The sequence below is a fragment of the Spermophilus citellus genome (genome assembly GCF_964194105.1).
Source record: "Spermophilus citellus genome assembly, chromosome: 8".
Taxonomy (NCBI): domain Eukaryota; kingdom Metazoa; phylum Chordata; class Mammalia; order Rodentia; family Sciuridae; genus Spermophilus; species Spermophilus citellus.
The window spans coordinates 70,067,924-70,094,865 of NC_138189.1; the positions used below are offsets into that span (position 1 = coordinate 70,067,924).

At 37.1% G+C, this 26,942-nt stretch overlaps 1 protein-coding gene across 1 annotated transcript in view; it reads left to right on the forward strand.

Moving 5' to 3' along the window:
- The first annotated feature begins 1,866 nt into the window (after positions 1–1,866).
- PTPN13 (protein tyrosine phosphatase non-receptor type 13) overlaps positions 1,867–26,942 on the forward strand; it is a 204,995-nt gene continuing 179,919 nt past the window's right edge. Inside the window, exon 1 of the mRNA XM_081303163.1 lies at positions 1,867–2,406. The gene's annotated coding sequence lies outside the window, so the exon portion shown is untranslated. The remainder of the gene's footprint in view (positions 2,407–26,942) is intronic.

The window sequence follows — 26,942 nt, forward strand, 5'->3', positions numbered from 1 at the left end:
CTGTGGTTTCTCTAATTTTTTTGTAAATTTCCGATGCTATTCTCTCTACACCTTCTTTTTGACAGGACTACACAAGCTTTAGCAGGTATTATGAATACTGTTTTTCTTTCCAATAAATATATAAACTTTCTTTCATTGGCAAACAAAAGCAGATGTTCCATGAAAGTTTTTGTTCTTCCAAAATCTGCCTCTCTCTCTTTATTTTACCTCCCTGATACAGGAACCAGGATATTTAAAACTGGAGGAAGGGCTAGGACATCCCCCCCCACCTACCCAGCCCCCCAAGCCATTCACCTCTGTTTTCACTCCAACTACACTGGTCTTCTCACTGCTATTTATTTCCCCTCTCATTCCTCCTGCTGCTAGTTTGATGTTTCCCTCAATTCCTTTCCTCATCTTTGCTTCATTCATTCCACTACTTACCCTTCAAAGCCCAAATTAAATTCCCAACTTTCTTTTACCTGCTTTGTTACTCCAGAGTGCCTGAATGTTTTAGCTATAATTGTTTTCAAATTGCTTCTAGAGTGCTAGCTTGCTTGCTTAGCTCCATGGTTAGCTCCTTGAGGGCAGGGCCCTTATCTTAAAATTCTGTTGTGTATTTTCCATTGTTTAGCACTGTGAGTAATCACATTCAATGCATACTAGCAAGGCACATCTGACTGAAGACATCCATCACAGTTATTCATTTAGTAAATGAGATAATGAAAACTCAAGTGCTAGCCAAAGGTAAATCATTACTATTAATTCCCTCATTCATCATACATGTACAGCAGCCTCAGGGGCTGGGGAACCTAGGATTGCAGTTTCTAGGGGAAGCCAGATAAGCCTCAGATCTCTCCATTTTGGAGCCAGGCATGAAATAAAGCTTTACCGAGGGATCAGCACGAGGGGTTTTAGACTAAATTAACTCGGGGAAAAGGGCAGAGTATTTCCTTCTCTTGAGTGGAACAGGTTACCTTGTACCTCTAGGATAAACTAAAACTCAAAACCCAAACAACTAAATACTGTTTGCTCATAAATTCTTCAAGACTTACTTGTAAATTATTAAAACTTAAAAATCTTTTAGTTTCTCTGAGAGGAATGACGACACGATTGACTTTCGCCAACTTGTAGGATATAGAGAAAAATGGAGATTATTTTTATCTTACGTTAAACCTCTTTAATTTAAATTTTTAAACTTTAGGACTATTATTTGTATAAGAGAAAATACCAAAACCAGCGTTTACATACTTTTGAAATTTTTGAGTATTTTTTGAGTTTTCCCGAGGGCATTCTGAATTGTGTTGCCACCACACCTTTGAAGATGACTTTACAACTTTAAACCACGGGGCTGTTTTCCTTAACCCCGCCATTTCGAACTTGCTTTAAGGCTCCAGGGAACTGGCACAGCTCTGGTCTTTCTCTTCCACCTTCCCCTCACCCTTTCAAAGCCCAAATCTCCAGGAGAGATTATGGAAACAAGGCTGAGGCAGGGGAGCGCAAGCGGGGGGAGGGGTAACTGAGGTGGATCCGAGAAGAGCCAGCAGTTAGCGCTTCTTCCTCTCCGGGGCACGCACTCCCCAGGCCACACAGTTTTTTCTGAAGTTGGAAGTGTGGCGGTCCTTGGATGCATTTTCAACTCAGCCTAAAAGTCCAGAAAGCAGGCTCTCGGATCTTTGCGGCTCGGCCATCAACCTCAGCGTCAGGCTACTCAGAGGAACACTAAAAGCCAGGCCCAAGGCACCGGTTGTCATGGGAACTCGGGCGCCGGTCTCCCAGCCGACCTCTTCCCTGGGGAGGGGGCGGGGCTAGAGCCAGACGAGCCAATGAAGTCGAGTGGAGCTCAGGGTCGGGGATCCGCGGTCCTTCTGGAGCCCGGGAAAAGTTGAGTGACAGGACTGAGGGGCGGGGTCGGCGCGGCCGCCCGAGGTGGAGCTCCCGTAGTGCCAGTAGCTCAGGCGGCCGCGCCGCGGCGAGGGTGACACACTATGGTCGCGGCCCCCGAAGACCGTCGTGCGGCGGAGCAGCGCTCCCCGGTCTGCCTCAGCCGCCTCGGCAGCGCTCAGAGTCTGCTGCCGGAGTTGAGGCGCTCTCGCTAGAGGGTTCGGCGAAGTTTCTTGAAGGGGCGCAGAGCACCGTAGGGCGGCGAGTGCGCTATAGCTCTGGGGTCAGGAAGCCCGCGGGGGTCGCCGCGGGAGGGGCGTTTCCGAGGCGTTGAGGAGGAGGAGGAGATGCTGCTTCTCTTCTTCCTCTCCCAGGCTTCTACTTCAGCTCCTTCAGCCCACGCCCGCAGCAGCTTGGGGGAGAAGAGGTGGTGGCTCTCCGCACCCGCCGCAGCTGCCGGCCGCCAGCCGCCAGCCGGGACGTCGCGTTCCCGCAACCCTTGCTCCGCGCTCCAGTAGCAGGAACGGGTCTCCCGACGAGCGGGTAAGGACTAGGGCGGCCCAGGGCGCTGGACTGGATGCTCAAGAACCAAAGTACCCCTCGCTCATCTTCTTCCTTCTCTCTGCTTTTGCTCCAGCCCCTAAACCCCTCGGTTGCCCTGGTGAAAGAAACTTTTCTTTGGTTTTGCTGGTAGGGTGTGTTTGTATGTTAGAGTGAGGATAGGGTGACCGGGGTGGGAAAGGACGAGAAGAAATTGCATTTAGGCAGAGCCATCTCTGCGGAAGAAAGCCAGATTCTTGGGAATGAAACCCCAAAGTCGGGGGGGGGGGGGGCTAGAGATTGTGGGGTAATAGGGAGTGACATTGCCCCATCATCCTGTACAGACAGCTCTACTCAGTGCGTGCGAAGAGAAGGCTCCCGAAGTCTGTTTCTAATTTCTGTAAATGATTGTGGAGATGGTGTGGTTAGAGGCCGCCCAGAAGAATGTGTGTGTGTAAGGGCTCGAAGAAGAGGGGGTGGGGAAAGAGGAAGGGGGCAGAGGGAGACTCTCTCTGATGCAAGCTTTTATTGCTTTTCTTCTTGCTCAAGTTAAAACTCTTTTCTCCCCCGCACTCCCCTCCGCGCCTTTGCTCGTTACATGGTACTGTAAGTGCAGAAGCTGAAAAACTAAAGTTAAACCCAAGTCAAGAAAAGTCTTACGAATTTATTTTTGTTGTAAATATATTGGAGAAGAGAGGATGGGTAAAAACATAGCCCCCAAGATTTACAGTAACACAGTTTTCATTAGCTTTGCACATATAGGATCTACACCTCCACACACTTACAGCTAATCTCTTCTACAGACTTGTGTCATTTTCGTTTAATTGCATCTTTGAAACAACAAACGCGGTGACTTCATAGGGAGCTGCCTGGAGCTGAGTTTACCTCTCAGAAAATGGGGCAATCGGGTTTGTTTTCAAGGCGGGACCTAAACAAAATGTAGGACACCTGATCTGTGGGTTGAAGGACTCTAGTAACTAATTAGCATGGTTTAAAAATTTATATTTATAGATTTTACTAAAGTGTGGGAGAAAAATTAAGTTTTCTTATTATGGAAACAGGCGTTGATATTTTCCCAGAGTTTTATTGACTGGGTTGGCAGGGTCAAGGTGAAAACTTGTTTCATGCTCATTGGCTTCTAATCTACAAATTATTTCTTTGTAAAATATAACCAGAAGCACTTTTTACTAGGTTCATGCATATATTGATTCAGTAATTCATACAGAAGCACATTAACTATTTTATCATCTAAATCCTAGGTTTATTGTAATTTTTTTCATAACACTGTGTTCTAACTTTGATGTTCTGGAGACTTTGTGGGAGTGTATGTGGGGAAAGGGTAGGATGGAAGCTAGAATTAAAAAAATATTGAGGGTTAATTATTAAGAATAGAGACTAATATTATAGTGTCTTTCACTTGTGCAATTAGAGAATTATGACTTCCTTTTCCATTTGTAGGTTTACTTTAAATTTACATTTATCTTACCAAAAGATTTACTAGTGTGTAAAGTGTACATTTTTTTTAATGATGATCCCCAGCATCCAAAAATATAAATGGCCTTTTATGTTACAAGTAACACACACACACACACACACACACACACACCATTAAAACCAGTGTCATATGCATCCATACACCTTCTTTGGGTATGGGGGATTAAACCCAGGGAGTGTTTAACCACTGGGATATATTACCAGTCCTTTTTTATTTTTTATTTTGAGATAGGTCTTGTTAAGTTGCTTAGAGCCTCACTAAATTGCTGAGGCTAGCTTTCCATCCTCCCGCCTCAGCCTCCTGGGTTGCTGGATTTACAGGCATACACCTCTATGCCAACAAACCAGCATAAATTTAAAAGGCAGATTTTAATACTGTGGTAGGGATAAAAAGTTGTAAAACTTAGCACACATGCCCGCCCCCCCCCCCTTTCCCTCTCTGGAGGGCAGCTTTTTAAAAGTAGGATTTGAATGTGAAAGAATTGAATATCTGTTCTTTTGTATGCTAGGTGTTCATCTTTAAAGGAATGGAACTGATGTATTCTTTACTATTAAGAAAAACTTGCTCTACCCCACTGTTAATAGGTTAAGGATTGCATGAGGAAGCCTTGTAGCTTCTTCCATATCAGTTGGGTATATATTTTCCCAGTTTATCCTGCCCCAAATGTCCTGAAGAAACTGGAATGTCTTTCTCCTGTGATAAATTTTAAATAAACTACAAATATAATTTTTAAATAAACTACAAAATGTTTTTATAGTGTAGTCAAATAATTTTGAAGTTGAAAAGAAACACAACCATAATCCAAGCCAGTGCATTTAGAAGTTAATTCCTTGTCATCATACCTTTATTTTTGAATATGTATTCCCCTCTATGCAGGGGGGATTAAACCTAGGACCTCTTGTGCATGCTAGGCAAGCAATCTACCACTGAGCTATACCCCCAGCTCTTTTTATGTTTTTTTTTTTTTTTAAATTCATCTTTTTTTTTTAAGAGAGAGAGAGAGAGAGGGAATTTATTTATTTACTTTAGTTTTTTCGGCGGACACAACATCTTTGTTTGTATGTGGTGCTGAGGATCGAACCCGGGCCACTCGCATGCAAGGCGAGCGTGCTACCGCTTGAGCCACATCCCCAGCCCCTCTTTTTATGTTTTAAGATAGGTTCTCCCTTAGTGCCCTGAGCTGGCCTCCAACTTTCATTCCTCCTGCCTTAGTCTCCCAAGTACCTGGGGTAATAGGCATGTACCATCATATGTGGCTTGAAATATGAATTGGGAAAAATCTGTGCCGTTAATTAGAATAGCTAGTTGAAAGTATTCTTCTATCAGGTCTCTGATGTAACCCAGTTTGACTCATTGAGTTAATGTCACTTTCAAAGGTAGGAGCCTGAGAGGAGAAAAGATATTGGGTCTCAGGAAAGAAAGATCAGTGTTGATGGGAGTGGTGGGGATCTGTTCTGTACTTCCTCCACACTTTTTTTTTTTTTTTTCCTGAAAACCTTTTCCTTGTAATTTGAATATTGAGATGGGTCAAACAATTCAGGAACTGTTTTTTTTTTTTTTAAAAAGATAGCTTTTAATAATAAATTAATATATGACTTTCAGTGGCCTAAGTTAAAGTTATAATTTCCATACTCATTTTAAATATGTTTATCAAAACTGTGGTCTGGCCGGGCGCTGTGGCCCATGCCTGTAATCTCAGTGCCTCTGGAGGCAGAGATGGGAGGCTGAGACAGGAGGATCGCGAGTTCAAAGCTAGCCTCAGTAAAAGCAAGGTGCAACTCAGTGAGACCCTGTCTCTAAATAAAACACTTTTGTGTTTTATAGGGCTGGGGATGTGGGTCAGTGGTCAAGTACCCCTGAGTTCAATCCTTGGTACCCACCCCCACCCACCAAAAAATGAATAAATAAAATAAAATTAAAAACTGTGGTCTGTAAACTGTTTTGGGAGAAGTTCCAACAATCTTTTGAGTCTGGGGAAAAAAAGAAAACATGCTTAACATCCTTCTTCTATTCCTATTTTGTGAATAAGCATCCTGTTGTATGTACCCTGTTTCCAAATGTGAGAACTTTAAAAATAGCTTGTGAAGCAGTAGATGAATTGTTTACTTTCTTAGGATTAAAAAAAAAAAGCAACTCCTCAATGATCTAGTATAGAGACTGGTGTAGATTTGAACTATAAACCTAATTTATTTTCCCCAGAGTTTGCAAACAGATGCATAGGAATTATAGGAATGGGGACTGGTTCAAGTACTCCCTTGCCTTATCTTGTGCTCCACCACTGAACCCTGCTTTTTCTTTTTCTTGTTTTGCTTTCACACTAGAAAAGTGTGGAAATTTTCTGAAACAAGCTGTCTCAAAGAGAATGCTTTTGCATCAGAGTGTAAAGGGCTTCACTGTGACAAACTATCCAAATCCTAGAAAAAATTTTTAAATAATGGAACAGTAACTACCTCCATGGTATTTTGGGTTTGAAATTAAATAATATATACAAAAGTAGCAAGTGCAAGTTGACAGTCAGTACTATCTAGCTTGTTTCTTCCTTGCTAATCTCTTTTGCAAAATTACATAACATTCAGCAATTATAAAAACTTAGGACTGTTTACCCAAGTCATTCCTGAATGTTAGAATGTGTAACCTATGGGGTTTTGACTTGAATTTGGGTTGTCTGAAGGCTTTCTTTACCTGCCATCGAAGGAATGTCTTAGCAAGGCACAGTGGTGGACACCTGCAATCCTAGTGACTTGGAAGTCTGAGGCAAGAGGATCACAAGTTTGAGGACAGCCTCAGCAACCAGAAAGGCCTTCAGTAACTTAACAAGACTGTGTTTTAAAATAAAAAGTAGAAAGTGATGGGGATATAGTTCAGTGGTAAAGTGCCCTTGGGGTTCAGTCCCTGGTACCCCACCCTGAAAAGTCTGAATTTGCATATTGCTTCTATGCTTAATAAATAGTTTCTGATTTACTAGTGTAGGGGTACCCAACTCTGGCTGTACCTTAGAATCACTTGGATAGCTTTAAGGAACTTTTATGCTTAGGTATCAGTCCCCCCCCCCCCATTAAACCAGAAATTTTGGGAGAGATCTAGACAGCTACGATTTTAGAAACTCTTTAAGAAATAATAACATATCGCCTACTCTACAACCAATCTTCTAGACCCCTTGAGGAAGTGAGTACAGAAAATTGGTTCCCACAAGTGCAGCAACATTTTTATGTTGTTTATAATCCTTTTCTCCTCATAAGTCATAAGAATTTTAAAAAGAAGAAAAAAAAAGGTTTAGAAGAAGCATCTATGTATATGTCCATCTACAGGATTTTTTTTTTTTTTTTTTTTTAGTATTTAAATCAGGATTTAAGGCACAAATATTTCTTTTCAGTTCCCCTGAGCTATATCACCCAATGTAGTGTCCCTAGCTGTGTGTGGCTATTGAAGCTTATATTTTAATTAGTTAAAATTAGATACAGGTTAAAATTCAATTTTTCATATCATTAGCCACTTTTTTGGAAAGGGGCTCTTCTTCTTCTTCTTCCTCTTCTTCCTCTTCTTCCTCTTCCTCCTCTTCCTCCTCTTCCTCCTCTTCCTCCTCTTCCTCCTCTTCCTCCTCTTCCTCTTCCTCTTCCTCTTCCTCTTCCTCTTCCTCTTCCTCTTCTTCTTCTTCCTCTTCTTCCTCTTCCTCCTCTTCTTCTTCCTCTCCCTCCTCCTCTTCTTCCTCTTCCTCTTCTTCCTCCTTCTCTTCCTCCTCCTCTTCCTCTTCTTCCTCCTTCTCTTCCTCCTCCTCTTCCTCTTCTTCCTTCTTCTCTTCCTTCTCTTCCTCCTCCTCCTCCTCCTCCTCCTCCTCCTCTTCTTCCTCTTCTTCCTCTTCCTCTCTCTTTTTTTTAATGGTAGAACCTCACACATGCTAGACAAGCATTCTACCACTGAGCTTTATTCCCAAACTTTTTCATTTTATTTTGAGACAGGATTTCTCTAAGTTGACCTGGCTGGCAAATCCTCCTGCTTCAGCCTCCCACATCACTGTGATTTACAGACATGTGCTATCACATCCTGCCATTGGCCACATTTTAAGTTGCTCAGTAGCCACTTGCAGCTAGTAGCTACTGTATCAAACAGCTCAGATATGGAACATTTTCTCACTACACCAGGTAATTTACTTTCTGATTAGAGGTTTTGAAATTTGTATACTAGTTTCTTACATCTGAAAGGGAATATGTGTTTCCTCTAAGTCATTTCTTTCAGATTTGTAATTTAAAATATGTACGGTATTTTTGTTTTTTAAGTGAAGAGGAGTACCACATGTTTTGATTTTACATTACCCCTTTTCTGAATCTGTTGTAGCTAGTTGTAAGATTTTCCTTTTCAGAAATATCTGAGAAAAGGAAATTTAGTGTTTAGCAATTCTTGTTACTTGTATCAGTATGCTCTCAATCTAACTAACTAGCTTAAATGCCCTTGTAAAATGTAATTTTCCCAAACTCTGAAAATAGAAATAGTCATCTTCCCAACTCAAGTGTTGGGATTTAATTAAAGTCTTTTCTTTTTGATGAAGATCATCTTTTTCTTTTATATAGAGATAGTTATCACATGACATGATCAAATTTTTCAACAGAAAACTGTCTTATTGGTTTTAACATGAAAGTACAGATATACAAGAGATCATTTTTTCCATATGTAGAAAGGCATTGCCTTAGGGGGAAAAATAAGATTCCTAAAGAATTTCAGATAGTTAGAAGCTAACACTGTGTCACTAAATTTAATGGTGATTGTCACTTATTAGCTACTAGTGCACAGCTTATAAGAAACTGTACCGTGTAGTTCATCCTACCTATACCCGCCTCCTGAAAACATCTAAAAAGAAACCTTTAATCACTTTTGTCAAAGTTGTATTGATTTCGTGTGTTCTGAGTTTAAACGAGAACAAAATTAATTTTAATAAAAATATTCTTTCTTGGTAGGTTGTACTTTTTTTTCTTTTCAGACATAAATGTAGGACTGGGGTTGTAGCTTACAGAGCTCTTGCCTAGCATGTGTGAGGCACTGGGTTCAATTCTCAGCACCACATAAAAAAAATAAATAAAATAAAGGTCCATCAACAACTAAGTGACATTAAAAAAAATAATACTTTTCCTCTTTCTTTTTGCCTATTCAGTTCAGGTAAATTTGCATATAGAACATTGGAAGTTGTATTATTGAAAGGATGCTTGATGGAATGTTTTATGTATAATATCATTCTCATGTCTTATGTTTATTCCCTGAGTTATAACATACCATAGAGTCCATGGAACAAAAATGAAACATTCTTGTTGAATAACCTAAATTAAGGTTAGAATGATTATGTAACCAAAAATTGTAGTAAAGATACTCAAAGTTGTATTTTGTTTTGTGTTTTGAAGAAATATAGTCTGATGATTTTTTTAAAAATAAGAGAATCCTTTTAAGAAATTTAGTTTCTCTTAGCATGATGTATTACTTTTGCTTCTTCTAGAAAAGTATAGCTTTAAAAATGAAGATTTACATTATTTATGGGTGGTTAATGTGGTAAATTATTTTAGTTCTTGTTGTAGTTAAATACTTCTTTCAAAAAATAAAATGTAGGACTGGGGATATGGCTCAGTGGCAGAGTACAGTACTTAGCATGTGTGAGGCCCTGGGTTCAATCCCCAGAACTACAAAAAACAAACAGAATACAAACATACACACAAGCACACACACAAAGCCTCAACCAGTTTTTTGTTTGTTTGTTTGGTACTGGGGATTGAACTTAGAGGGGCTTTTTACACCTCCCAGTCCTTTTTAAATTTTTATTTTTTAATTTTGAGACAGGTTGTTCTAAGTTGCTTAAGTCCTCTCTAAATTGCTGAGGCTGGCTTTGAACTTTTGCGTCTCTTGCCTCAGCTTCCCGAGAGTCTCTGGGATTACAAGTGTGCATCATCATGCCTGCATAAGTCAGTTTTTGAAGGAAGGAAATAACATTTTATTAATATAATTTAATTAATGTAATATTTTGGAACTAAAATTTCAGTTACGAAAGGTAGATTAATTCCTTCCTCAGTGTCTTTCATATTCCTACTGACTTGAGCTGATGTATAATTTCATGGAATTAGGTAAACATAACATTAAGTTTATTCTTCACACAATGTTTTAATTTTATTCTGATGCTGTTTTCTGTGCCCAATTCAATAAATTATGATAATGATTTATATAAAAATATTTCAATTTTTTAAGCACTGTATGAATATTTGTTGAGGCCCAAAAGGTATAAATTTAGCTGTACTTCATGAAGAGCTGGAATACATTTTGATTTTTTTTATTATTAAAAAATAAATAAATACAATAAACAGAGGAAACTTCAGCAATGTTTAGTTATCAAACCTACACTGAAAAAACTTGTAGACATATACCATTCACTGTGTTCACCTGGAACTTTGAAACTCTGGCACTACTTTAAGGAGTATAGAAATGAAAAACAGGGTATGTGTTATTACATAGTACCCCATAATACTCTAATTTTAGTTATAACTCAAGTCAACAAATTCTGTTTTCATAGTTTACAGTATATAATTCTTAGAGACATAATAAAAAAGCTAGAATATTTTATTCTCCAATATACAGATTTAATGAGAATATCCTTCATTATTTAAACAAAAGAAAATATTTTAATGTGGGCACATAAAATATCACATTAAATTTGTGACTGAAGACTACACTGAGCTGTTTCATCTGAATCTTTTTCAATACATATGTTATTACATCAGTCTTCTCTTAATTTCAGAGGGATTTAAAGATCATATTGAGATGCTAAGATTAAATTGCTCCTGGTGCTACACAGGAAGGACACATTTCCATGCTTCTTGAGATATTTGTTATAATCACTAGAAGACAACTGCAATGAATTATTTGTGTTCCTTCTTGTGTCAGTTAAAAATTAGAATAAGTAGCTAATGTAAGAGACTTAGCACAAAGACGGTTGGGATTTTCTCTTAAGAGTCCAGGCATAATTATCCAGAGCTGTGAATCCAGACATCTGTTTTTCTTCTCCATTTCTGTAATGTATGGCTTTCATCAAAATGGCCTCAGGGTGGCAAATAACTGCTAGCATTCTGTTCAAACTGCCCTTCCAGGCAGAAACAACATGGAAGAAGTGGGGAAAATGTACATATAAGAGTGCCTTCCAGCTGAGTCAGATTCTTTTAAAGAATTTTCTTGAAAGCCTTACCCAAGAACTTCCTTTTCTATTGGTTCTTGTAAAGGAAGCTTAGAATTGTAGGTTTTTTTGCTGGACATTTGGGCATCCCAAAACAAATTGAAGAAGGTATATATGGGGATACAATTATTATTCTCTTCCTGTCGCCTGGTCCTGTTTGCTTTAGGTTTAGTGGAATTTGGATGCAGTAAATACAAAAACATAGAAAAATTATATGTAGTTTATGCTAGGTTTCTCTGGGATAGGGTTATTGACTTAACTTAATATCTAGACCCAAATGATAGAAAATAAATTCAGTATGTTTGATATCCACTTGACCTAGTGGATACAAGCATACTGGATTTACCTTTCTAGAGGCTGGCTCACAGCCATTAAGATAATTAGTACTTTTGTTCTTTGCATTATTTGATACTTAATTCCTTTTTTTTTTTTTTTTTTTTTTTTTTTTGTGCTGCTGGGGTTGAACCCAGGGCCTTGTGCATGCGGGGCAAGCATTCTACCAACTGAGCTATATCCTCAGTCTTTTCATAATATTACTTTTCCTAATAATACTATTTGTCATTTAAAAAGTCAGTATTTGAATTACCATCAAAATACTGAGTTAGTGTTAACCCTTTAACAAAACAAAATTTATGTCTATTTATATCCCTTCATAAATGTTTTGTTTTTGTGAAAACTCAATCCAGATAATGTCATGATTTGTTTATTCACATTCAAACAAAGTTAGGAAACACATAAAAGAGTTTAGACTTTACATTTAGGCAGTCCTCAATTTAAAGTTTGGTTCTTTCTGTACAGTGATTTTGGATAAATAATTTCTGGGTCTGTTCTGTAAAATGGAAATGCTATCTAGCTGGGTGCAGTGGTGACATTTGTAATCCCAGCAGCTTGGGAGGCTGAGACAGGAGGATCTTAAGTTCAGAGCAAAGGTGAGGTGCTAAGCAACTCAGTGAGACCCTGTATCTAAATAAAATACAAAATGGGGCTGGGATGTGGCTCAGTGGTCAAGGGCCCCAGAGTACAATCCCGGGTACCCTCCCCAACCAAAAAAAAAAAAAAAAAAAAAAAAGGAAATGCTATCTGTTTGATAATATTTTATAACCTTTGGTTTTCAATCATAAATGTATACAATGATTAGCTACAGACCACCAATTCAGTTTACAAGACTTTACCTGTCACTTCTGTCTTCTAGGAAATAACAACCTGAGAAATCTGATTAATTCTGAGACAAAATATGATCTATCTCTTCATCACTAGATTTCCTAGTTTAAATTTTTTTGAGTAGGCCTCTCACTGAGTATATGCTTTGATTATCAGTTTTTTTTTTTTTTACATATCAGATCTTTTTAGACAGTAACTACATATAGGCCACTTTAGGATTGAAAGAGTTAACATTTTAAAGGAAATGAAGAGGGTAAATCTGCCATATGTCCTTGAATATGTGAAAAATGTAGAAATTGTCAGAAAAATACCCATAATAATTTTTGACTGTAGCTATAGCAACAATTACAAATGTTTTACAAATAATAGAAATTTAATTTTGTTTTGAATGTCTTTTTTCCGTGGTGCTAGGGATTGAACCCAGGGCCTTGTGCTCGTGAGTCAGGTACTACCAACTGAGCTATATCCCCAGCTCTCTTTTGTTTTTTATATAAACTAATTATACTACTATATTCAGAATTGTTTTCAGTATTTTGAGAAATACTGAAAAAGAAGAAAAGAAAAAAAGGTTCCTACCAAAAAAGTTTAAAATCTGGGTTAAAAACACACTCTGATGAACACACTCAAGCCGGGCATGCTGGTGCACGCTTATAATCCCAGCAACTGGGGAAACTGAGACAGGAGGGTTGCAAGTTCAGGGTCAACCTTAGCAACTTAAAAAGGTCCTGGGCAACTTAGTGAGACCCTCTCCCAAAATAAAAAAAAAAAAATTTAAAAAAGGAATGGGGATGTAGCTTGGCGGAAAAGCACCAGTGGGTTCAACCCCCAGTAACAAAAAAAGAAAAAGAAAGAAAGAAAAAGAAAACACACACAGACACAAAAGATACGAAGCCATTATAGATTGTAAAGCAATGAATAAATATAATAAAAGTTTAAAGTGTGCTCTGATATAATCTGAACTTAGGAAGCAGAGCTTGTTGAGCTAGCTGAATCTTGAAGACATTGTTAGAAGTCTGGGAATGAGCATGCTGTGTCCTAGAGTGAAAAAAGATATGAGGAAGTGGATTCAAGAGAATGGAAGTGTTTATAAAGAAGTGCTGGAGATGGCTCACAAAAGTGAGAAAAAGGGGGACAGAGAAGGGAGTGTTTGAAGAGTAAAAGGAACTAGGGAAATACAGTGCTAAAGGAAGTGCATTAGGAGAGTCAAGAGTGTGACCTGTGCTCACTTTGGCAGCATACATAATAAAATTGGTACAATACAGAGAAGATTAGCATGGCCCCTGTGCAAGGATGACACGCAAATTTGTGAAGTATTCTCTCTTTCTCCGTCTCTCTCTCTCTCTCTCTCTCTCTCTCTCTCTCTCTATATATATATATATATATATATATATAATTTTTTTTTTAAGAGTATATATGGGGCTGGGATTGTGGCTCAGTGGTAGAGCACTTGCCTAGCACGGGTGCGACCCAGGTTCGATTCTCAGCACCACATAAAAATAAAGATATTGTGTTGTGTCCATCTACCAAAAAAAAAAAAAAAAAAAAAAAGAGTATATATGACCTGCAGTTCCAAATGCCACAGGGAACTAGTGAAACAAGACTACAGAAAAGTAGAAGAAAATGAACAGTGTGATCTGTTGAGTGTTGTTACCTTCAAAAAAATCATTTTACTACCCTTATATGGAGAGAGACAGAAGGAAATGGAAATGAGGATGGTATTTGGTGGCAAAATGAATGAGAGTTGAATGACCTAGGAGGTTTCATAGGATCAGGAAACTTTTCCCTTTTACTTTTGAAGATGGCAAAAGGATAGATTCTATGAGTTTAAGAGATGTTTAGCCAGGCATCGTGGCACAAACCTGTAACCCCAGAGACTTGGCAGGTGCAGGCGAGAGGATTGCAAGTTTGCAGCTAGCTCAACGTAGCTCAGTGGTAAAGCATTCCAGGGTTCAGTTCCCAGTACCAAAAAGAAAAAAAGAAAATAAAAAGGAAGAGAGAATTTCAAATGACAAAAAGAATCATCTCCTTTAATGAAGATCTATCTGAATGGGAAGGAATGAGACATAGGTAGACTTGTCACTTTTAATCATGAAGAGAGCAACTTTTTATAGTGAGAACGAAGGGAAGGCTACCAAATTGGATCAGTGGGCCTACTGATGAGTGGAAATGAAAATGAAATTCTAAAAGAGAACTTGTACTAAATGCTATTATTTTACAGAAAGTACTGTCAGAGGAGGCAAAACTAACTCCTTTCAGGTATGATTTGGGAGGTGGAGAAGAATTGGAAGGAGAGAGGTAAAATTTGGGAATCATCACTATTGGGAAGGTAATAAAAGGTTGATAAAGGGTTTATTGAGGGCTTATCAGTTTGAAAAGCGATGGCCCCAGTCTACATTTACAGGAAATGAGGAATAAAATGTAGATATAATTCCAACCTGTGATGGTGAAGTAAAATTGGGGGCTTGGAGTAATTAGGGAACCCAACTGAGGCTGCAAGGATTGGGTTAAGTGGAAAGTGATTTTTGCTTAGCATCTCCTGATTTGCCCAATCATCCAATTATTATTGAGCTAAAGATATTTTTTTCATTTTCTTCTGTTAATTGTTAATAAGATGGCAAACAATCTTGTCTCTCTCTCTCTTTTTTGGGGGGAGTGGGTACCGGGGATTGAACTGAGGGGCACTCAACCACTGAGCCACATCCCCAGACCTATTTTTTGTATTTTATTTAGAGACAGGGTCTCGCTGAGTAGCTTAGTGCCTGGCTGTTGTTGGGGCTGGCTTTGAACTCATGATCCTCCGGTCCCAGACTCCCAAGGTGCTGGGATTACAGGTGTGTGCTACAGGTGTGTGATTCTTAATGAAATATATGTGATGTTTGTTTAATTGAAAATACTATGCCGATCATAGTATTTTATTGCTGCTTGGGTTCATATAATCTGGGATTGGGGGTTGTATTTAAAATGAGCCATCTAAATTATAAGCTCAAAAAAATCTGTTTAAATCAAAATCTTTTCTTGTTTAATATTCTATCATAATTGGGTTTTAAAATTTTCTACTAGTCTGACTTTCCTCTCAGCCGTTATGCTTATTCATTTGTTATGATAACCACTAGGATTCAAAATTTAAAATTAATTGGGAAATGTTTTCTGCAGATTGTTTTGACTACAAAAAAATTATCTATTCTCTTTTTAGTAATTAGCATTATATTTGACAGGTATTTAAAGTTTGTAAATGAATCCCAGCTTTCCATCTTAAAGTCATATAAATGTTTTATCAGGTATGCCATCAAGTGTGATGCAATTCCAATAAATATATTCAGTATTTCACCCAATCAGTACTTGATATATACTTTCTGAATTCCAGAAATAACATCCTTGGCTGTTTAAAAATACTTAATTGTCTAAAGTCACCTAGTTGATTGTTAAATAACAGCAAAATTTAGTGTAGTATTTAAAATCATCTGAAGATCATCTGAAGGGTTGTCATTGCCTAGATTAATAAAGTGGAGATGTGGTGGCCAATGCATTTTTCTTTTCTCTTACTTTTTGTGTTACCAAATATTTCTAAGGCAGGGAGCATCACGAGGGAGTAACGTTATTCTAGTCTGTAAAGTAACTCCTGGTTCACTTAGCATCCTTTTAAATAGACTAGGCCTCTTAATCATGTGGGGGGTAAAAATACCCAAGAATTTCTCAGTTTGTTTTAAGATAAACAATTACAATGAAATATGCTACAAGGAGCAAAAAATTATGTTTAGGATTTGTTTAAAACTATAATATTTAATCTGCTTTTTAAATTTGTTTATGTTGTGGTACTTGAGCTCAAACGCAGGGCCTAGGCAAGTACTGTACCACTGGTCTACATTCACAGTCCTAATCTTTTTAAAAACTTAATGTTGAAGTGACCAGACTGCCCTGACGAGTGATGTTACAAAAATTCTTGTCTTTCCATCCATGCTTTTACAATTAGCTTGGCATGCTGCATGAAAAGTATTTTTAAGGCTATATATGATACAGAAGACTATAAATATGATTCTGTGTCATCAGATTAAGCCAATTTACATACAATCCATATATCTAAATATTTATGTTTTCTTTCAAGCTACCTTAATTAACACTGAAAAATGGTTACAGTGGTAAGGGTTCTTCTCTTCAGATACTTACTGTGTGCTAAGCACTCTTAAAAATTTGACACGTAAGATATTATTTATCTTTACACCAGTCCTATGAAGTAGATGCTATTATTCCTGTTTTACAGATGAGAAAACAAGCTCAGAGAGGCTTAATGAGTTACTATAGGTCACACAGCTTGTTGGTAGTGGAGCAGACATCGGAAATCCAAGCCTGACTGACTCTACAGCTAATTATCTTAACTATAACTTCTCATGTAAATAGTGTCTTTTAAAATGAGCAGTATCAAAGTGGGGAAAAATTATCTCAGTTTACTTGAAAAAGATGAAAGAGATTTTGACACTTTAATTTAGAACCCAAATTTATTAGATTGTTATTAGCCTTTAAACAGTTTGTTCTTTCAGTCACGTAGTTTCCTTTCAGCTTATTTCTCCCCCAAAGTCTCCCTCTACTAACCTGTCACTTTCATCCTTCATGGCATTGAGTTCCTATGAAAGTGTTGAGCAAAGAAAAGGTAATAGTGTCATTTTGAGAATCATAAAACATTTATATGCTCATCACAGTATTATTTGTAATGATACAGGACTACAAATAATAAAATTAGCTTGCAGAAGAGGAACGATTTAAAGTGTTCTAAATTCTTACAGTGGAATTTTGTGATCAGCAAAACTTAGATTGATAAAACAGGTGTGGTGGCACATGCTTGTAACCCCAGCTGCTTTGGAGGCTGAGGCAGGAGGATTCCAAGTTTGAGGCCAGCCTGGGCAATTTAATGAGGGCTTATTTCAAAATAATAAGCAAAAAGGGCTAGAGCTATAGCTCGGTGGTAAAGTACTTGTCTAGTGTTTGTGAGGTCCTGGGTTCAATCCCTACTACTGAATTTAAAAAAAAAAAAAATATATATATATATATATATATAAAAAAATTTGGAGCTTTTTGTAACATGGAAAAAATATTCAACTTAAAAAGCTAAACAGTAAATAGAGCGTGATTGTAACCACACACACAGTTCTTGCTATTGCATTATTTTTTTAAAGAGAAAACTTTCATTTAAAAAGGCCAGAAAAGGATTTAAAACAAAATGCCCCCAACGGTGATTTGTAAGGGAAAACACATCTATTTTTTTGTAGAATATTAAATTGTGAAAAATTTATGAGGCACAGAATCGGTTAAGTTGAGAAACAGACTGTACTATTTAACTGGAAGTTTTTTTTTGTTTTGTTTTTTTTTGTCTAAATATGAAGGAGGCTCACCGGTTCTCATGTATTCTATTATTTTAGACAATTATTTCTTTTAGACAAACTAAAAGATGTTATTTGAGGCTGGGTTACTGTTTTACAAAGGTGTTCAGGTGATAATAATGATAGTATATATTTGTAAAATATACCATTTAATATGGAAAGATTTTTATTCTTCAAAACAGCCTTAAGGTAGATGCTACTCTGTACCTGTTTTTACAGATATGGAAACTGAAATGGACTATTAATAAATTAATTAATTTACCCAAAATAACATAGATAGTTAGGGGACAGCTAATATTTTGCATCCAGGCAATCTGGTTCCAAAGCCTGGGTACTTAAACTCTACATATATTAATAGTGATAATTATTTCTAACTTTGGGTTCAGGTTAGAAGTAATAAACTTACTACAGTGTGTTGGCTAAAAATAATGCATGACCAAGTCTCCATTTGGTGCTAAGAGCATTTAAAAATTGTCCTTTAGTTTGGAGGACAGCTGTTATTTAGAGTCCCAAACTGTTGGTGACTACAAACAAAGTATCTTTTCTTCTCCTTTGAATCAATTCTTTCAGCAGACTTGAATGCTTTGAATGTGGTAGTATAAAAAGAGTCTGATAGAAGAAAAAAGAGTTTCTAAATTTTAGTTTTATCATATGGTTTTAAAATTCATTCACCATATAGTTGGTTGTTGACATTTGTTTTTATTTAGAGAAGTGGAATTTGTACTCTGAGAGTTCTTTAAGACAAAAAAATTTAGAATGACTGTTTGCATCCACTGACCATTCATATTCCTTTTTTCTTTCTTTGTACTTAAGAATTATGTATCGCTGTCTACATGCAAATAGTTTAGATAATTATGTGGTTCTTTTAGTAACAGTTTCATTGTCCTCTAAAGGGCATGCGTTGTGTAAATTTTGGTAATTAGAGCAGATAAAGTTTGTTTTATTATTCTTAAGTATGCTATTTTTTAGAATAGTTAATGGTTATACATTTTACAAATTTCAAAGTGTATAAAGACTGAAATGTAAAAGGCTATGGCGGCATATTCCTGTATTCCCAATTAATAGGGCAACTGAGGCAGGAGGGTTGCAAAGTGCAGTTCAAAGCCAACCTGGGAAATTTAGTGAGACCCTGACTCAAAATTAAAATGAGCCTCTAGGTATTGATTCCCAAAGATGCCTTTTTTTTTTTTTTCAGTGCTGGGGATTAAACCCAGGGCCTTGTACACCCTAGGCAGGCGCGCTACCACTGAGCTCCATTCCCAACTCTTTCTAGGAATCTTATTTTTCCTTTAAAGAAATTAGATATTTTTGGGGTAGTCAACTTAAGAGCTCAAACTATAGTTAACAGGAGGTGGCAGGGATGGGGTGAGATCTGCAACCCACCTGAACACTGCCACATCTCCTAGTATTTTCCCCAAGATTTGTGTGTGTGTGTGTGTGTGTTGCTAGTGATTGAATCCAGGGCCTTGTGCATGCAAGGCAAGCACTCTACCAATTGAGCTATATCCCCTTCCCCTTCCCCAAACTTTTGATGTGAAATCTAATTTATAAAATTATCTAATGTTTAAATGTTGGTTGAAATTGCATACTTTCGCAAATCGTGGTGTGAGTCATCACTCTACAAGCCAATCAAAACGTGTCTATAGAACAAATAAAGACCACTGGTCACTATTGAGCAACCTGTGCCTACATTACCTTAGCCTTATACTTGCATAAATTTGCCATATTGGGTTTTGACATTTATTAAGGGATAATAGTAGTAATGATAATGCTAGGGTTTGTTTTGATTAATATATCACCTTAACATACTCCTTAAATATTAGATTTTTATGAGGAAAGAGAACAAAAGACTAGTTTGTAAAATGTATGGAAGATGATGTGTTTTGTGTAAATATATCAGATGCTTGGTCTACATGATTTTTCTTAGAAAAATTTGATTCTCAGTCTTTCCTTTTCAAGGCCTACCATTTTTCCTTTTTCCTGCTGTCACATTTAGTATTTCTCTGCTCTTCTCATGAATGTTCTTTTCATTTGCAAGAATTATAAAAGAAAAATCCTTCTTAGAGAAACTCTATAGAAGCAAAACTACTTTGTGACTTACTTAGCTGCACAAACTTCCATTCTTTCCCCTAGCATTAAAATTCCTTAGCCTTAATGCTATTTCTTTCAAATGTGCTTTTTAAACAGAAGAATGACTGCCCTTAAGGCTGTTAGTGAAAAGATCCACAGAAATAATCTACAGAAGCAACCTCCCATTTAAGATTTGACCCCAATCCATCAGGGATGATTGAACTGAGATGCCATTTATTGTGGTTTAGTGCAGAGAAATAAATATAATAATTGAATAAAACTTGCTTCTAGCCAAGATGGGATGATAGGGATGAAATTTACCCTCCTACCTGAAACAACTGAAATATGGATAGAATATCTGAAACAATTTTCAAGACGCTGAACATCAGGTAAGGAAAGACGATGATCTCTTAAGAGATAGAGACAAGATAAGCCTTATGACTGCCCCAGCTTACAGCCTTGAGTTTCCAGGGTGTGGCCTATGGAGGGGAAACCTGGGGGAGAATGCTGGACTTTCTGAATACAGAAGTTGGACTGAAATTCTGGGGAGACCAAGGCAAGCTGGAGGCCAGCCTCAGCAACTTTGTGAGACCCTGTCTCAAAATTAAAAAATAAAAAGTGTTGGGAATATAGCTCAGTGGTAAAGTACCTCTAGATTCAATACCTAGTACCATTAAAGAAGGAAAAAAAAAAAGAAACGAAACATCTTTTGAGCATATTTACTTTACATATTAATTTCCTTGAGAAATCAGTATAAAATTTCTTTAAAACCCCCCCAAAATAATACCCTCAGATGATCCCGTTTGACCGTCACATCACCAGTTTTTTAGACAGTCTGTGTATTCATTTCATTGCAAGTGATAGCATATCTTATTTTAAAATGTTGAACATAAGCAGTCTGGAGGAAGGAAGTTCAAAGGTTTAGTCAGTCATACACTTCACAAGGTCCCTCGCTTCCTCGTTTTTGCTTGCTTCTCTTTCGCCTGCCCCGCTGCTGTTGTTCTGAAAATGATCTTTAGTTCTTAGGTTTATCTTCCTGTAGTTGCAGTAAATATGGCTGCCACAGCTACAGGTATTGCCTGAAGACATCCCTCCAGCTAGCATGGAGAATCCCCAAGATTACCCTTGGGTTCCATGATTTGCCAGGAGGACTCAGCTCAACAGATTTATTACAACAAAAGGACACAACATAACAGCAACGGGAAAAGTGAATAGGGCAAAATCTGGAGGAAACTAGGCCCACATTTTCAAGAGTCTTATCCCAATAGAGTCATACAGAACGTACTTAATTCCCTCAACAATGAGTTGTGACAACATATGTGAAGTATTGTCTACCAGGAAAGCTCTTTAGAGAGTCAGTACAAAGTTTTTACTGGGAGTTCATCGAGTGTGCACACTCTGCCTACCAAATAATAAATTTCAGATTCCCAGAAGAAAAGCAGGTGTTCTGCATAAACCACATTGTTTGCACAAAAAGTTCAGACACAGTCACTCATAAGAGTTCTAGGAGTGGTGGGAACCCTCCTGAAGTTCCCAAATGTCAATCAAAGGTGGACCTTGCAAGAAACCCTGCTATTTAAATCTTTTTCTGCATAGCTAGAGGAAGAATAAAGACACTGCCTCCCATGCATCTTTTTACTTTTTATTTTTGGTACCAGGAATTGGACCCAGGGGTGCTTAACCATTGAGCCACACCCCAACCCTTTTCCTTTTTTATTTTGAGACATGGTCTTGCTAGGTTGCTGGGGCTGACTTTGAACTTTTGGTCCTCCTGTCAGCCTCTGGAATCGCTGGGATTACAGGTATACACCACCATGCCCAGCTCATGTATCTTTTTTATAGGAAGGAAAATCTTTCATGATTTCCTTCTCACTAAATTCTGTCTCAGTTCCATTAGCTTGATAATGGTTATGGGTTGTTAAATATCTGGCATTTCTACCCTCTATATTGGAAGTCAGATTGCCAATGTGAAGTAAGGACATGGGATTAGGGGAGCATTTATGTTAGGAAGTTGAACATTGTTCAAACTCATTGTCAAAACTAGTGTTTTTAAGGATAAAGTGCTAAGAGATTCATGGTTAGGAAAAATAAATAGCGATTTACTTTTTATGTGAAAGATAATTGCAGGACTGGGGATGTAGTTCAGTGGTAGATCTTGTGCTTAGCATACTCAAATTCCTGGCTACCATCAGTACCACAAGAGGATGAAGGAAAAAAGGGATAAGGTGAGAGAGGAGGAAAAAGAAGAAGAAAAATATTAGTAGTATCTATTATTAATTTTTCAGTTATTTAGAGTAGCTTTTTTTGAATCTTAAATATACAAAATAAATTTGTAGACAAATTAAGACAAAATCTTTTCTTTGCTGTGCTGGTGAGTGAACCCAGGGCTTTGCACATACTAGGCAACTGTTCTGCCATGGAGCTGTGTTTCCAGCCCTTTTTATTTTGAAAATGTTTTGCTATGTTGCTCAGGTTGGCCTTGAACTCCTCATCCTCCTGCCTCAGCTTCCCAAGTAGCTGGGATTACAGATGATCACCACTATGCCCTACGAAAACAAAATATATATCAGTAAGCTGAACAGCAAAATAATGTCCCAAACAACCCCCATCAACAGAACAAAGTAACCCTACTCTAAATTTGCTGCTGGTTGATTCATGTAAGAAATTGCTCTTATTAAAACTGTAATATTGCAATGTTTTTTGTTTTTTTTTTTTACACAAAAGAGTTTTTGTCTATTCTTGAAAAAGGATCACCTTTTTTTTTTTTTAAAGAGAGAGAGAGAGAGAGAGAGAGAGAGAGAGAGAGAGAGAATTTTTTTTTTAATATTTATTTTTTAGTTCTCGGCGGACACAACATCTTTGTTGGTATGTGGTGCTGAGGATCGAACCCGGGCCGCACGCGTGCCAGGCGAGCACGCTACCGCTTGAGCCACATCCCCAGCCCAGGATCACCTTTTTTGCCATGAAAACGTCCATAACTTTTCAATGATATTACTCTTTTTTGATTTTACTTTTAGGAATTTCCTCTACTTCTGACAATATTTTTGTCATAGTCAATTAAACAGGTAGTTAATTTAAGCCAAAAACCAGTTGGAATTGTTAGATAAATGTAAAATAGGCATTTAAAATGAAGTACAAGCTATCAAAATAAATTTCCTGATATGAAAGCTGTACTGTGTTGTTCATGGTTTAAAGCAAAACATTTCTATAATGAAGAATATAAAACTTGCATATCCAAAAATCTCAGTACTGAAGGAACACTATTAATACCAGTAAGACATTATTGACTTTGGAAATACCTCTAACATTGGACTTCAAATATGTAGATGTAGGTTTAAGAAAATTGAAAAATCCTTTATATAACAGCAGACCTAAAAATTGTGCTTGGTTTTTGAATTAAGAAAAAATCCTGTTAGAAATACAATTTCACTTATTACCCAAAATGTAATTTCTTTTTTGCAGGGTGGGGGATACCAGGGATTGAACCCAGATGCACTTAGCCGCTGAGCCACATCCCCAGCCCTTTTTATTTGTATTTTTGAGACAGGATCTCACTAAATTGCTTAGGGCCTCACTAAGTTGCTTAGGGCCTTGCTAAGTTGCTGAGGCTGTCTTTAAACTTGGAAGCCTCCTTTCTCAGCCTCCTGAGTCACTGGGATTTGTGCCACCATGTCTAGCTCTAAAATGTAATTTCTAACTGAAGTAAGGGATTATCATTCTGATTCTGATTATTGTTGAACAAGTTTGCATCTGTTACTAAATTACTAGTTGTCTAGTACTGACACATATTTTAGTATGCAATTTGTTTTTAGCTGGTTTTTCCAAGATCCTAAGAATTAATTGGTCTATTAGTTGTAGAGTTTAAGAGTGACTCTACTGATTGGAACCAAGGACTTACCATGTTTGCTTGGTCTAATTGAAATTTTAGAAGAAGACCTATGCTATTGAATTGATTTTGTTTTGTTTCTTTTTCTTTTCTTTTTTTGTACTGGGGATTAAACTTAGGAGTACTTAAGATAGATGAGTTAAGAGCCACATCCTGGCCCTTAACACTGAGAATTGCAACCCCGGCCCTTTTTATTTTTAGGAAAGTTCTTGCCAAGTTGCTAAATTGCTGAGGCTAGACTTGAACTTGTGATCCTCCTGCCTCAGCTTCCTGTTTTGTTTTGTTTTTAATTGTTTTAATCAAATTCTTTTAAGACTGACCCTTTAATATTACAAATACAGAAATTACATAGTGACTATATTTATAACATTTGTCTATTCATTTCTAATTTGAACATAAAAAGAGTCAAATATTGTTAGTTTCATATAGTCAACCTGATGTTGTTATGGGTTTATTTCTACAGGCACAGGTACAAAGTGTTCTTAATTATTCAGTAGAACATTTGTGTGTTGACACTGTTTTGGCTCTCATTTTCCATTTCTTGCTGTCAGCCTTCAGAATTATTACTTATAACAAGCAGGAAGCAACTTGTCAGAAAATAGCTGATTTATTAAGTTGCATTCATTATAGCATTTTGCAGACAATCTCAAGTGGAAAATCTGTTAGAAGTCTTCTAAGGCTACTTATTCTACCAATACAGGAAAGTCTCTGTCACCCATACAGATGATTATTTCCTCCTACTTAACCACTGTAAGACATTATCTGAAGATTTTTTCTATATTATTAGAAAGGCTTAATACTGAACTGAAAAACTACCTGACTTTTAACTCACTGGTCTCAGTTCTACCTACTGTTAGGAATAAAATGTTTTAACACTAAAAGACAGACATCATATTTCCTATTCTCTTCCCCAAGAGAAACAGTTTCAACTACTTCTTATTGAATTCATTGGGTCAAAATTTTAGGATTCAAAGGACTTTAAGGATTATTTTAGTGGTAATCTGATTTACAAGGTCTAAGCTACTTTCAACTTGAATTTCGCACGTTGTATGAGGCAGTGCCATGTAAACAATTAGCACTGAATGAATACATGTTGTGTGAATGTGAGACTGAAAGATTATGAGATTGGAGTTTATTGTCATTTAATAAATAACACTGAGAGTCTACTACATGCCAGAAAGTGTCCTAGGCATGTGGGAATACACCATTTAACAAAGGAGACAAATTTTCTGTCCTCATGACTTTTATATTTTGTTGTGAAAGACATTCAATAAAGATTCATTCTATAATATGTTTTCAAATATTATAAATGCTATGAATTATTGTATAGTTGGATAATGGTATGAGAGGGTGAGGAATTGGATAGTGGTACAGTTTTGGATTGAGATGGTTAAGAAAAGCCTCTCTGGGGCTGGGTTTGTGGCTCAGTGGCAGAGTGCTTGCCTAGCACATGTGAGGCACTGGGTTCGATTCTCAGCATAACGTAAAAAATAAGTAAATAAATAAAGGCATTATATCCATCTACAACTAAAAAAATTTAAAAGGAAAGAAAATTCTCTCTGTGAAGTACCAGTTGATCAAGGAATGAAGGGAGGAGTCTCTGCCATGAGGCTGTTTAGGACAGAAGTGTTCCAGAGTAATGCAAGATCTTAAGAGTCACAGTGGCTGGAGTTGAGAGTTTTGGAATTGAAAGGATAGTTTAAGCAGTTGAGGTGGGAAGAACCTGGGGAAACATCATGTAGGAAACTGTGAGCTTAAGTGGGGATTTGAGACTTTATTCTAAGTGTGATGGGAAGTCATGGAGTTGAGGAGTGACATGAATGGACATGCATTTAAAAAGGATTTCTATGGAATAGGCTACAAGGGAACATGAGAGGGAAGAAAGACCTATTATAACCCTTTCATCAAAAGTGTTCTAGATCTTCACTGTCCAGTATGGTAGGTAAGCCATTTAAATTTAAATTAATTTAAAATTCAGTTCCTCCGTTGCAGTGGCTACATTTCAAGGGCTTAATGGCCACAAGTATTTAGTGACTTTACTACTATGGACAATACAGGATATATTCATCATCAGAGAAGTTCATTAGGTAGCACTATTCTAGACAATATAGACTATCGAAGATTGTAGGGTAACAATGGAGGTCATGAGACTAATCAGATATATTCAAGATACAGTTTGAAGGTAGAGCCAACATAATTTTCCAACAGATTGGATGTAGGAAGTAAGGATAAAATAGTAGTCAGGTGAATCCAAAGTTTGTGGCCTGAATAAATGACATCAATTTCATTTTAAAGTGGGAACAGTGAAGAGGTTTAGTAGTTGAAATCAATAATTCAATTTTGGATCCAGGCACATGCCTGTAATTTCAGCTACATGGGAGGCCCAGGTAGGAGAATAGCAAGTTCGAGGCCAACCTATGCTGCATAGGAAAACCCTGTCTCAAAATAAAAAGAGCTGGGGTTGTATCTCAGTGGTAGAGTGCCCCTGGGTTCAATCCCCAGTACTGGGTGGGGCAGGATAGAGGAAAGGCAGTTTTTAATTTAATAAATGGTCTGCTTGTTACATTGATTATAAGATGAGGATCATTTATTTAACAAAATTAAGTTTGTTGTTATTTTAAAATATTTTAAATTACTACTTTTTCTACTTACTATCTGCCACATTACATATCTGGTCTACATACTATGAACTATAAATGAGGGTATAATTGTTTAGTGTATAAATACATCAGAAAAATACCCAGACTTCTGATGTAAGAGGGTTAGAAAGACTTATCAACTCAATTTCCTACTTCTCTGCTTAAATGATAGTATAGAAATTAAGAGCTACAAACTCACAATAAAAAGGTGAAATGATGAGGGACCACTTGTTTATTGAAATTTCAAAAGCTCCCAAGTTTAATATAAGACACAAAGGTATCTGAGGAAGCAAAGTGGAGGAAATCAAGTACAAAAAAATGCACAGGATGGGATAAAAAGAACAGACCCATTTTGTCCCACAAATCTTGGAGGCGAGTCATAGGATTCAGAAAAATTAGGTATGAAAGGAAGCAGGAATGAGATGTGTTATTGATAATGAGGATGTGAGTTAAAAGATTTAATAGATGTCAAGTATATTTGTTCTTGTTTTTATTTTTCAAAATCCTATTAAAATATTATTACATTTTAATGTCTATGAATGAAATTTTAAACTATATACAATATTTTTCTTATATTTTTCAAAACATTAAACAAACATGTAAGAAACTCCATGCCTTGACTATGTACTTATTGTATGTTGAATTCCTATTTATCTTTTGGCAGGAGCAGATGGAGGATAGGTATGTGTATCACATGGCATAATTAGAAGAGTTAGAG